This window comes from Capricornis sumatraensis, chromosome 5, assembly GCF_032405125.1.
Source record: "Capricornis sumatraensis isolate serow.1 chromosome 5, serow.2, whole genome shotgun sequence".
In the NCBI taxonomy this organism is placed as follows: domain Eukaryota; kingdom Metazoa; phylum Chordata; class Mammalia; order Artiodactyla; family Bovidae; genus Capricornis; species Capricornis sumatraensis.
The window spans coordinates 39,030,317-39,044,684 of record NC_091073.1 but is presented as its reverse complement, the minus strand read 5'-3'; the positions used below and the strand labels follow the sequence as shown (position 1 = coordinate 39,044,684).

Here is a 14,368-nt window from a genome sequence, read left to right as displayed (position 1 = left end):
TGAAATCACTGGGTCCATATAATAGTTATTTTGGGGGCATTTAAGAAGCTGGCACACTGTTTCCCACAGGGGTTGCACCAATTCACATTCTCACCAACAGTGTAGGAGTGTTCTTTTTGATGATAGCCATTCTGATGGGTGTGAGATGATGCTGCATTGTGGTTTTGATTTGCATTTTGCAGATGATTCATGATTTTGAACGTCTCTTCAAATTTCATGATTTTTGAGCATACAGGCCACCTGTATGTCTTCTTTGGAAAAATATATATTCAGGTCATTTGCCCATTTGTTAATCAATTTGTTTTTCTTGAATTGTATGAGCTATTGATATGTTGGGTATTACTCTTTATTGATCATGTAATTTTCAAATATATTCGACCAGCCAGTAAGTTGTCATGTCGTTTTTTCAATGGTTCATTTGCTGGCTGTGGAAAAGTGTTTAAGCTTAATTAAGTCTAATTTGTTCATTTTTGCTCTTATTTCCTTTGCTTTAGGAAACATATGGAAAAAGATTGGTATGATTTATGTCAAAGATTATTCCAGCTATGTTTTCATGTAGGTCTTTTATGGTTGCTGGTCTTATATTTAGGTCTTTAATCCATTTTATTTTTGTATATGATGTTAAAGAGTGTTGAAATTTCATTCTTTTACAAGTAGCTATACAGTTTTCCCAGAAATACTTATTAAAGAGGCTTTCTTTTCTCCATTGTATAGTATTGCCTATCAAATTCTCCCAGAAACACTTATCAAAGAGACTGTCTTTTCTCCATTGTATATTCTTGCCTCCTTTGTCATAGATTAATTGACCATATGTGTGTGAGTTTATTTCTGGGCTCCCTATCCTGTTCCATTGATCTATATGCCTGTTTTTGTGCCAGTATCATACCATTCTGATTACTGTAGCTTTGTATTATATTCTGAGGCCAGGAAGATGATTCTTTAATCTCTGTTCTTCTTTCTCAAGATTGTTTTGGCTATTCAGGTTCTTTTGTGCTTCCATGCAAATTTTAAAAGTATTCTAGTCCTGTGAAAAATGTCATTGGTATTTTGATAGGGATTGCATTTAGTCTGTGAATGGCCTTGGGTAATATAGTCATTTTAACAATATTGATTCTTCCAATCCAAATACATGATATACCTTTCCATCCCTTTGTGTTGTCCTCAGTTTCTTTTATCAGTGTTTTGTAGTTTTCCAAGCAAGTATTCTACGTCCTTAGATAGATTTATTCCTGGGTATTATAGTCTTTTTGGTGCAGTGGTAGATGGCAAATGGTGTATAAAAATGCAACACATTTCTACATATTAATTTTGTATCCAGCAACTCTAATGAATTTATTGACTAGCTTTAGTAGTTTTCTAGTGGCATCTTTAGGATTTTTTATGTATAGTATCACACCATCTGCCAACAATGATAGTTTTACGTTTTCCTTTCCAATTTTGTTTCTTTTTATTTGTTTTCCTTGTCTGAGTGCTCTGGCTAGAACTTCTAAGACTATGTTGAATAAAATTTTGAGAGTGGGCATCTTTGTATTGTTCCTGATCTTAGAGGAAATTCTTTCATCTTTTCACTGCTGAGATGTTAGCCATGGGCTTGTCATATATGACCTGTTAGGTTAGGTATGTTCCCTCTATGCCCACTTTCTCAAGAGTTTTTATCATAAATGGATGTTGAGTTTTGTCAAAAGACTTTTTCTGTTGAGATGATAAGATTTTCATTATTCAGTTTGTTAATGTGGTATATCACATTGATTGATTTGTGAATATTGAAAAACCCTTGCATCCCAGAGATAAATTCCACTTGATCATGATGTATGATCCATGTAGTTTTGGATTTAGTTTGCTAACATCTTGTTGAAGAAATTTGCATCTATGTTCACCAGTGATATTGAAATGTAATATTCTTTTTTTGTGGTATCTATGTCTGATTTTAGTACCAGGGTGATGCTGGTCTTATAGAAGTAGTTAGGACGTATTCCTTCTGCTGAAATTTTTGGAATAGTTTCAGAAAGATAAGTGTTAACTTTGCTCTAAATGTTTGCTTAAATTCACCTGTGAAGCCATCTGGTCCATTATTTTTAGTTTGCTGCTCTGGACATTACAATATATATTCTTAACTTCTCAAAGTGCATGGAGTCATATGTCCCTAATTATTCTGTGTCAGTAATTTAGAATTTCCCTGCTTATTGTGAATTTTATAGAGACTCTTATATTCTAAATTGGTTAAACTCTAACTTCAAGCTCTCTTTTCAGCTGCAGGCCAAATCTCAGTTAAATTCATTTTCCTCTAAGTGTACTACTTTGAACAGACCACACACATAGATGATTCAGAAGGCAATAAAAATCTTTAGTAGTCATTAAACACAGAATTTGGGGTTCCCCTCCTTGGGCTTGTTCATTTAAAGGATTCCCAGCCATTTCATTTGATAGGACTTCTCTAGTGGCTCAGATAGTAAGGAATCTGCCTGCAATGCAGGAGGCATGGCTTCAATCCCTGGGTTGGGAAGATCTCCTGGAGAAGGAAATGGCAACTCACTCCAGTATTCTTGCCTGGAGAACCCCATGAACAGAGGAGCCTGGCATGCTACAGTCCGTGGGTCACAAAGAGTCGACATGACTGAGTGACTATCACTTTCACTTTAAGACTACCATAAACTTTTTCTCCAGTTCCTCATACCGCCCCACACCATCAAATCATGGTTTACCTGCATTTTAATTACACACAAGTGTGTAACTCAACAAAGACTGATCTTTTTCCAAGTTTTAACTTCTCTCCAAAATCTTCATATCTTTATTCAGCCTCTAGAATCTCGATGTTGTTAATTTTGGCATGTTATCCGGATTTTATTATTTTCTCCAAGGAAAGGCCTCCTATTAGGAGCTTATTCTTACATTACTTTTTTGAAGTGTGCAATGCTGTTTTCTTTTACAGTGTCCCATTCTCTGGATTTGATTAATTGTCCCCTCGTGGTTCTTTAGAGTGGCAAAGAACTTACCTGCTAATGCAAGAGATGTAAAAAACTTGAGTTTGATCACTGGGCCAGGAAGATCCCCCAGAGGAGGCCCTGGAATCCCATGGACAGGGGAGCCTGGTGGGCTACAGTCCTTTGGGTCACAAAGAGTTGGGCACAACTGAAACTACTTAGCACACAGCACACATGGTTCTTTATTCCTCTATCTTTGGAGTTACTTAAATGGATATGTATTTAAAAGTTTCATTACTTTTAGCTTATTTTTTGGTAAGAATAATTTCTATGTTCTTCTTATTGTATCATACAGAGAATAAGTTCAGATGTATGTCTGTAAGGGATGCTATGATGATTAAGGTGGTCACTGCCAGATCTCTCTACTGCAAACCCCAAATTTTTCCTTGGTAAGACAGAAGTAATCTGCTGTGTTATATTTTGGCACTCTGCCATATTGTGTTTCCCATAACATCTCTTTGAACATTCTTGCCTGAATTGCTTAGTACAGTGGAAATGATAAAATGATGGTTTTCCTAATTATAGTTCACTAGTTGATGTGTACTGATAGATTTTTTTTTTTAATTTATAATGTGAGAAGTAGAGTTTTTAATTACAGGGGAAAGGTCTACTACAGAGAGCCCAAAAGTGAGCAGGTTCAAGAGCTAGTCTCAGGACATATTTATAAGGCCACTGGCAATGAATATAAGGAGTTTTAGACCATATGCTTAGCACAGAGAACAGACCGTGAGAGCAGTGTAAGGCTGCAAAATCAGCCTAGATATTTGAGCGAAGCCAATTGCCAGTTATTTAGATTTTAGACACTAATTTGCATTCTACATATCTAAGCCTGAAATTGTAATAAAAAGTCAATTCTTTTAAGAGTTTGAAAATTGTGATGAAGCAATACCAAATAAAACAAACATTGGACTGTTTTGGTAAGCATATGTCTAAACATCCTGTGTATTTTATTAAGTAAGCACAGATATTTTAGGCACTGCTAAGCAAAAAGAAAAAGAAAAAAAATTAAGAGAGAGAGATGAAGAAAATGTATTCTAATGGGCCTTAAAGTATGCCAGGGAAATCAAAGTAAATTGATATGATAAATTGTCTGTAATTTACTCTGTCTGTATATATATGTGTATTTGTGTTTAGAATGTCTCCATAATGGGAGACTTTTGGAGTCATCTAAATCACAATGCATTTGATATCTGATGGAGGCATTGAGTTATAACTGACTGAAAATTTCTCAAAAGACACTGTTCCAAGGGGGCAATCTGTCTTACCTTTAGGTAGTCTAGGTAGTCTAGCTCCTTGTATTATAGATATAAAATCTATTGCTCTGTACCATTAACATACTTATTCAGTTTCAAACAAACATATATTGAACACCTACTATATTATAGTGTGCTGATTCAAGTAATAGGTACTGTATATTATAAGAACAATTGCTATAAGAAGACAGCCCTTTACATATCTCATCTGTGAGGATTTCCATGCAGACAGTAACTTGCATAGAGATTCCATGGAAAACAATGAAGGCTTATTTAGTTTTCAAGAAAATATATATACATTTATTACTAATTATATTTATCACAATGTAGGAACTTCAGTGGAGTTGCTTTTATGGTGACTCTTTATCATAACCATTTATGTTTAAATTATTTTAATTTTCATAACATAGAAATCAGTAGAAAGAATGAATTCCCTTTTATCCTTGATTCTTTGTCTACCAGTTAAAAGCGAAATTAAGGCTCTAATATAATATTTACATTATTTAAACCAAATATATACTTATATTCATTGAATATCGATATATAAAGATACAACAGCAATGCCAAGCTTCAGTAAGGACTACAATTATTAGCACTCTTGCCTTCTGCAGCAGTACTGAGTGCTGGCTGGCTGCGTATACTTCTCCATTGTTGAATGACCTCCCACTGCCTTTAATTTGTATGTTGTTCTGACAGCTTTAATCAACCATAAAACATTACCAGCAGAAAACAGACTAAAACCTTCAGATGGTTTGCCTGAGTATTCAATATTGTCATAAACATTAAGCTTTGTTTTTCATGTTCACTCTTCCCCTACATCAACCCCAGTTATACTTTTCAAATAAAATTGAGCTACACAAGACAAAGCTGGGTAGAACATGATTAATTAACATCCATTTCCTCCAACAATAAGATCTTCCTCTTCAGAAAGGGAAAGCATGTGGGAAATATTCCCGCTGAACAAATTAGGTGGGGGAACCTCTCTCATTAAATAGGAAGGTATATAAATTTAGCACTCAGTATTCAAATAGAAAATACATACCTGTTGGTATATTGACTACTCCCAATTGAAATATTATACAAAAGCAATAGGACTAAAAGATCAGGCAAGAATTCCATTATGCTTCACTTCCATTAAATCAGACAGTTAAGTGTGCTTGACAAAGGTGCATTTGTGTGGGCTCTATCTCCACATACCAGGTAGCTAACTGTCATGAGCAGCTTAAAGAAGTCTGACACACTGAAACCACTATGCCCCAGAAGAGTGCTGGGATCCTTTTCTTTAGCCATTGAATATTAAGAAGCTTCATTCATTGGTAGCAGTGCACACCGGAGACAGTTCACACTTGCAGCTCTGCAGAGAATGGCATTCCAAAAGTCTGCTTTTCTGCTGATAGCTCTGATTGTCTTTGGTGTTGGATATGCAAACAGAGGAGTGGCATACACAGCTAGGAAGTGTTCAGAGTCAGACCCCACAGGCAGACGGGAAACAGAAGCAAGGACACTTGTTGCTTCAGTGATTTGAGAGAGGGCTACAGCCACATGTCTATTTGTGTGAGACGCATAAAACCCCTTCAGGTGCTTAAGCTTCAATAAACCCAGACCTCTCCAGTTATCTTTGTGTCACAGACATTGAACACAATGCCCGGCTCAGTAATGGTTGTTTTTTTTTTTTTTTTTTAAACTCTTATTGAGACTTCCCATCACCATTAGTACCTTATTTAATTTAGAAACTGAGCATAATATCTGAATTACTTTCAGATATATAGAGAAATTTTTTTTAATCTCATTTATGTTACTTAATATAGAGTATTTCACTTTATTTGGGTAAACATAACTGCAAGGTTATGAAAAAAATTCATAACAGTTGAAATAGAGCTTTCACCACATCAGTGAAGGAAAGGCTGACAAAAGAATGAGGGGCTACTTTCAGTACTAGAGATTTTGATGATGAATATTTACTAAATCGGCTCTTTTTTTAACCCTCAATTTAGGTTATCATTATCGGTCCAGTTTATATAGGTTTCTATCTTATACTTTGTCAACTACATAAACAGGAGAGATATGTATAATTACAAGTAAAACACAGAAGTTATGAAATTCTTTTTATCCCTTTGTTTTAAACTTCCCTCCAAATATATTTTATTTATTTTTTTATAAATCTATATAGTTTTATTAAGACAAAAAGCTGACAGTGTTGATATGAAGTTTACATTTAAACAAAAGTTTTCACAAAAACCTAACACACGCCTAAAAATTACAATGGAGTTCTAGATGCAGATCAAGACGATGTCAACAACGGATGCATCTCATGACTCAAGACAGCGTTTTGGATTTTAGTTAATTCTTAGGATTAAAAAAATTGTTTTAAAGTGAACCACTGCCCCAGTATGAAAATTTATCTTCTCCTGAGACCAGGGCTTTTGAAATCATTCAACTCTTGAACTTGTGCTGTCAGTGACTGAACCCTGCCACCAGTGGTTTCAAAGTTCAAAAAACAGAGGCTCCAAGAGTTTTCCACCCTATGAGCACCGGCCCTTGTCTTTCCCTACTCACTTACCTCCTATACCACTCTCTGCCCTTCCCTAAATACTTCACCAGTGGCTTGGATGGAGAAGCTGATATTTGTAACTTCACAATAGGAAAAGAAAGGGTCTTCTTGTCAGTTTCATGAGTAGCACCTCTAAGACAGAATGATCTGCCTGTGTATACACTCCAACAAGACTTTTCCTCCTCAACCAGTTTCCATCTCCCAAATGGCAGCTTTGGTAGCTTTTTATTCCTTTGTTGGGAACAGCATTAAGCTCAGGCAGGGGAATACCTTGGCTTCTAAGTTTCAGGCATTCACAGCTTTTAAACAGTCTCTCACAGTCCTCATTTAGGTTGCCAATGACCTTTTTTGAAAGGATACAATATTCTGGACACTGAACCCAATCATCATTAGTTGTTCTTTCCTTCGTTTCACCGTTTCCCCAAATTTTAACAAAAATGATCCTAACCCATCTCCCTTCTTTCCCACCCCACCCCACCCACCCCACCCACCCCAAATAATACACCAGTAATAGCCAAAAGCTACACACATGCTGCGCTGTAAAAATGCAGAGTTAACCCTATCGGGAAGAAGGCTGTGCGGTTGTGGAGATGCTCTTTGAAGATCTACAGTGTCTCTTGCTCTCCCACATCCCATTCTACGTTTTGTCCTTCATAGAAGGCCCTTTGCTTTTTTTTTTCAAAAAGTTCAGAACGGGTTGCCTTGAAACACTGACCCTCCTTCCCCTCCACCGGGATGGGTGTGCAAACTGTACAGCATGGAGCGGCTTTGAAGCCCTGGGCTGCTGTAGGGCACAGAAACTATACTGGCTCTTCAAAGGACATCTTCTCAAGCCACCTTCATGGTGTCAAGACAAGGAAAACTCCTTCTTTCCCCACTTGAAACCCACAGTCAGATGTGACAGGGGCTGGTATTCAAGAAAGTTAATTCTTATCATCTTTTTTGTCATCATCCTCTGAGGGGTAAGAATCCCACGTCAGCCTTTCCTCATAGAAGGATATGACAACCTGCGGGCACTTGACATTGGCTTCCTTGGCAGGGACCAGATCAGCCTCATCAGAGTTCTTCCATTTCATTAGGAACATGAGTTCTCCACTGGAGTCCGTAGCTCCAATAATCTGCTCTGGTTCCAAACCCCTGGCAAAGCCTCGTGGCTTTTCTGACTCTTCTTTCTTCTTCTTTGGTTTGCTCTCCTCCCCCTTATCTTCCGAATCAGAATCAGCTTTGCGCTTGCCTCCCTCTGATTTATCTGTCTCGTGTGCTGTTTTCTGTGACTGCAGAAACTCAGCAATGAGATCAGGGCAATCCAGGTTCTCTTCTGGTTCCCATGTGTTATCCTCATCTGAGAAGCCCTTCCACTTTAGGAGATACTCCACTTTGCCCTTTACCACTCGACGGTCTAGAACTTTTTCCACCACATATTCTTCTTCCTCTTCTTCTAGCACCTCCTCCACTTTCTTCTTGTTTTGTGTTTTCCCCATAGTGCCCGCCAGCTTTCTGGTATAAAGGATGACGCCGCAGCGCCCACAAGCCCGAGAGGAGTCGGTGCCGCGCTACTGGCGGGTCTTGTCCGGCCGGCCGGGGGAGTGGCGACCAGAAAAGCAACGAGCCGGGTGACCACTGTCGAGCCCCCTCACTGAAGCGGCGTACCGCAGGCCCCTGCCAACGGCCCTCCCCTCCAAATATATTTTAAACCATATTTTCTAATAAGATGTACATCAGTTCTGCTTCTCACCCATTCCTAATCAATTCTCTCATTTTCAAGTCTAATCTTTCTAAAATTTTTAGAAAGAAAATAACAAATAAAAACATAAAAGTCACCTAAAACATTCCCTATAAAAGTGTGGGTTGATAAATTTATAGTATACATTTAATAAGTCAGTCAATGTTAATAAGTCAATGTATGGTTAATAGTGTAATCCACATAACATGTGCACTATAGATCTCATATAATGCTATCCTATATTTTCTGTTTGATAGGTGACATTTTTCATTTGAAAATATGTCCTGAACATTACCTCATGTCACTAAATATCCTACAAAAAAACATCAATACCATTTATTATATTAATATACCTATACCTAATTTCACATAACCAGTGAACTAAGTGAAAGTTAGATGGAACATTAAAGGGTTAAAAGAAGACTTTCAGGGGGAAAAAAAGCACAAACCCTCCCAGACTGGCTACAGTCTTGTCATAAGCAGCACAAAAGCTTAGGGTTGCTCTAGATCCAGATTCCATTTCCTATTTTGAATCAGGAGTTTTTAGAAACTTTCTGCTTTGGTCAGGTGAGTTTGAATGACTTCTCTCAGAGTTGATTACAAATTTCTAAATACCACTCTCACCTATGGTTACCATGTCTGCTTCCCTATTAACCTAAAATAATTTAAAGAAAAAACAATTCAAGCATTGCTGTTTTGTATCACCAGAATAACTAAAGCATTTTATAGTATATAGAGTTTTACCTTAGCTCTCAAATTTATCATCTTTTACTGATTATGGAGGAACATTTAAAAGAAGAATTGAACCCTGCTTAAACCGTCAGCCACTTAGTAACTCATATTTTTTCATTATTTATAAAAAATTTAAGTAGATGGTAAATGTTTAAAATAGTGTTCTCCATCTGATTCAAATTGCAATTTTTATTGGATAAACTTTTCCAATTATAATTTTGGTGTATTTAACTTTATTTTTTCACTATAAATCAATTTTCGTAAAGCTTTGGGTATTAGATGTGCTCATACCTGCAATAATCATGCTTTTTTATCTTTATGTCTCATCAGTGGATCTCAAGATGCATCAGCTATTTCTAACATTTGCCATCTCTACTAGACCCACATTTAAGACTGGATTTATATGTATCCCAATACTTGTGGACCTTTTATATTCTTTGGCTTTAACTCCCAGTATGCAGTCATGAGAACTGGAAGAAAAATCATGGGACAAGTGGAAATGGTCTCTAACCACTTAATCTTTCTTGATGCAATGAATCCATGTAATCTTTCCTGGAGCAGTGAATCCATATGAGGACACTGATATACTAAGTTATCATGGTACTATTCCTGAGAGACTAATTTGTAACGGTATTCTTTTGAAAGGAATACAAAATAACTAAATTTAAATTTGAGTGCCAGCTAAAAATAAATTGAATGTCTGTGTCTCAGCACTTAGAAGCTCCCTAATGGGCTTTAAACCACTATCCACTATTATTGAGGGATGACTTCCAATTTATAAGGCAGACACTTTTGTCATTAAAAAGAAAAAGAAAAACCTCTACTACAGAAATACTGTTAAGTTGCATCCAAACAGAAATGTTATTGTGGGAATGTAAAACTTTATTTTGCCTCCAAAGTTTTCTCTAGTTTCAGTCTTGACTTTTTCTAAGACCAAATACCATTCTCTTGATCATTATAGTATTATAGCTGATTTTCTTCATCCTGTATCCAGACTCAGTTTGATCAGCACTACAGCCTCTAGCATCACAGGCTCTTTCTTACACAAGCTATTCCTTAATATAATAAGGAACCCTAAAATGCCTGGCTCTATATTAAATCTATCATCCATTCCTTGTACAAAATGCTCCCCTCTGCTCCTGGTCCTATTTTATGAAGAAATTGTGGAGAAATGCAAAACTGTAACAAAATTTGTGATTTTTTTTTCTTCCAGCCATAGCAGATTAATTTGAGTAAGACTAACTCTTTCCCCAAAACTGGAAAATCTGGACAATATGCAAAATAAAACATATGTCTTTAATAGTATTGAAGTAGGAAGACTTGAATGGTCATGATCCTACCAAGATGAAATGCCCCCAAATGTGAGTAATGCATTCAATACTGCATTTCCTCTAAAAAGATAAGTGTCTTAACCACAGCACTACAGACATATTAAATCAGATAATTATTTGTTAAGGGGTGTTGTCCTGTGCATTACAGGAAGCTTTACAACATCCTTAGTCTCTATGAGCTGGATGCAAGTAACACCATGATAGTGTGAAAACCAAATATGTCTGTTGACATCACCAAATGTCCTGAATGAGGGGGACCAAATTTCCCCCAGTTGGGAACTACTGCCATAGAGCATTCAGTGAATCAAGAGCAGCATCTGTTAACCTGGAAAGAACATTCAGGAGCTTTTAAGAGCTGGGGCACAAACTGTGCTAATCAGGGCATTCAAAATGAGCTCTCAGGTTAAATTCCTAAAGGACAGCCACATAGCAGTATGAGTGAGCCAGAAATAGTTAAGTCCTGATTTTGGCCAACTTTGAAACAGCACAACCAATGACTGGATTAAAATTATCTACTTTGGCTCTAACTGCCTTGAAAAGGCAAAATTAATCATCTCTGAAAGAAAAGATCAGCCAAGTCCTCAAATTATGTGAACAAATTCTTTTATACATATATGACATGTAGTCTCATTAAAGTCATAAATGATTGACCAAAATCAAGAGGAAAAACAAGTCAACTGAAATAAATTCATGGAATAGGCATTGACATAACAGATAAAGGTTAAAATAACAGGTACAAGAAATTAAAAAATTATAAAATGGATTAATTAGGACAGAACAAATAATAAAATAATAGAATTAAATTTATAGTCTAAAACTAAAAACTGAAATAAAGAATGTAATATATGGGTTTGAAAACAGATTAGACAGTATGGAAGAAACTCCTATTAAACTGTAATATAGGTCAAAAAAATACAAACAGGCACAGAGAGAGAAAAGATTTAAAAATTCAGTAAAGAGTAAATGGTGTACAGTTATAGCAAAAGAAGCTGAATATATGCATGATTAGAGGATAAAAAGCAGAGGAGAGAGATTGTGGCAGAAATAGTACCTTAGAATTTTCTAAATTTGATAAAAACATGAACCCATACATTTTTAAAAATTTTGATGAACATACATAGGAAGAAAGATATACCTAGGTACATCATAGAGCATTGCTGAAAAAAACCAAAGACAAAAAGAAACTTTAAAAGTAACCAAGAAAATGAGACATTTTTAAAATAGAGTAATAAAACAGGCAACTAACTTTCCAACTTATACTGGAGGCTAGAAGGTCATGGAGTACTATTTTCTGCCAACCTCAGACTCTCTATACAGTGAAAATGTCCTTCAAAAATACAGACAAAAACTTATTACACTGAAAAAAAGTAAAGAATTTATCATCAGTATAACTACACAAGAAATAGTACTTAATGAAAAGTGCTCTAATGAAAAGCAAAAGAAAAGTGATCCTAGAAAGAAGTATAAAAACTCAGGAACAGAGTAAAAACAGCTAAATACAGATGAATATAATTACACACACAATGATAATAATCAACTGCAGAGTTTAAAATGTACTAGAAATTAAAATACATGGCATACATACAACAGTACAACAGTGTCAAAATTCAACAGTGTTTGAAAAAGGCAGGAGGGAAGTACATATAAGTGTGGTGAGTGTTGCAGCTTCTTTAGGAAATGTAAAAGTTTTCATTCATATTACATGCACTTATTATTCTATAGAGGTATCACTAAAAACAGTAGCAGAATGTATTGCTAACAAGTTAGTAGAGCAGGAAAATGGGAAAGCAGTAGTTCGCCAAAAAGAAGACAAGAAGAGAAAATATAAATGTACATTGAAAAGAGAAATGAGAAAGAGTAAGATGGTAGATATAGTTAAATATATCAAGATTCACAGTAAATATATGCTAACCTTTTTATTATTAAAAAAAAAACACTATGTGAACTATTCTACTGGATAATTGCATACTGCAGATAGGTATAAATTCTTCAGATAAGCTGTGACATAGGCAATATATATACTGTAATATTCTTTTTAATAATACCCTAAAGAGATCTCATTATGCACACAGATGTGTTTTCTCCCCATTCCAATCTAACACATTCTTGAAAGATATACCTAAAATGCTTTAACTATCATAAATGAGAGCAGTGTTTTATATAACCCGGCATAAAATGACACCATCCTGGCCTAAAATTATGTTTTACTACCATCCCTACCTCTTTCTCAAAATTTATTCTCTCTTAAGTTCATTCACAGGTGCTCCAGTTGTCAACACTGTTAACAAGATGTATCCAGCCTATTTCTTCTTTCTTTATATTTTACATTTATTAAATATCCATATATGGAAAAATAATACCAATATTAGGATCCACCTCAGATCTAATAAATCAGAATCTCCAGTGCTGGTACTAAAGCTTTGGCATTTTTATGCTTATCAGCTATTTTCAAAGGGATAATGATTTTATAGGTTAACATTTTTGTAGATATTTCCTAAGGCTTATGTAAATATTCATTTTATGTACGTTATAATGCAATAAAACGTTTTACAAAATCAAAACTTCCCCATATGATCCTAGTGCACAGCTATACTGAATAACTGCTAAAGTAAACAGGGAAAAAAGAATGTAGTCAAGAAAGATTTCAGTGGTGAATATATGAAGTTAGATAAAGGGTTTAGTTTCCACTGAGTTTCAAGGATCTTAAAAACATAAAAATAAATATGCCTGGAAGATAGTTGGAGTTAAGAATGGTCTTTGAAAGTCAGTGGTTAAGTTCCAAGATACACATTTGGAAGTTTTCAAGTTTCAATTGGATAATGTCTTCCAAATTGTTGGTGTAGCAAGAGAATAGCAGATGTTTTAGGATAAAACCCTGGAGCACTACCAATATCAATGGCCTGGAAAAGAAGATTGAACCAGAGAGAATATGAGGAACATGAAAAGAGAAGGGAATCAGAAACTTCAGATGCATCAAGAAAATGTTAAAGATAGTTTTAGAGGAAGAAACTAAATGCCTGTGTCAAAAGATGTTGAGGGATCCAAAAGGAAGAAAAGTTAGAAAAGATCACTGAATTTTTCTGAGAGAATATCACATAAAAGTATAAACGTAAGTGGTTTTGTAATATGAAAGTGAAAGAAGCCAAAATGTAAAGGATTCTGAAAGAAGTCATCAGCTAGTGAATCTGTTGTATATGAGGCAATTGATTAAAGAAATTAGATATTACACATTTTAGGAAAGAAATAAAATTAATAGAGATGCAAAATGATAATACAGTCAGGAAGAGTTTTGAAGACCAGTGAACTCTTACAGAAGTCTTAGAATTATATGCCAAATATATTTTGTGGCTAATATATAATAGAGCAAATGGTAACTGCTTGATGTATATTAATGAATAATTATTATGATGCTGGATATGAATATAAAAACCTTATACATAGGTTTCTATTATAGAGTGGATATTTGGTTTGTACAGCAGAGAACATGAATACCCTTTAAATAGGATTATCAAGATTTTATTACTGTACACACAAATTTTTATTCAGGAAAAATTCAAAAAAGCTCTTCTGACAAAGTTGGTAATATTTTATAAATGGTATTTCATTCATTTTTATAAGCTTTCATCAGTAGAAGTACATTGGTCTTTCTTCATAGGCCAGTTCCTACTTCCTACTGAGTAGTCAGTTCTAAACACAGAATCATATTGCTGGGAGTTTGATGGTAGCCTTTGAAACTACAAGTCATAAAGGAATTGCAAGTCCCAGTGACTTCAGCAAAGATTTGAAAAGTGGTGCAA

At 35.3% G+C, this 14,368-nt stretch overlaps 1 pseudogene; it reads right to left on the bottom strand.

Annotated features, from left to right (window-relative positions):
• Window positions 1–7,708: 7,708 nt before the first annotated feature.
• LOC138080359 (chromobox protein homolog 1 pseudogene) lies at window positions 7,709–8,266 on the bottom strand (annotated as a pseudogene).
• Between the last annotated feature and the right edge of the window lie 6,102 nt (window positions 8,267–14,368).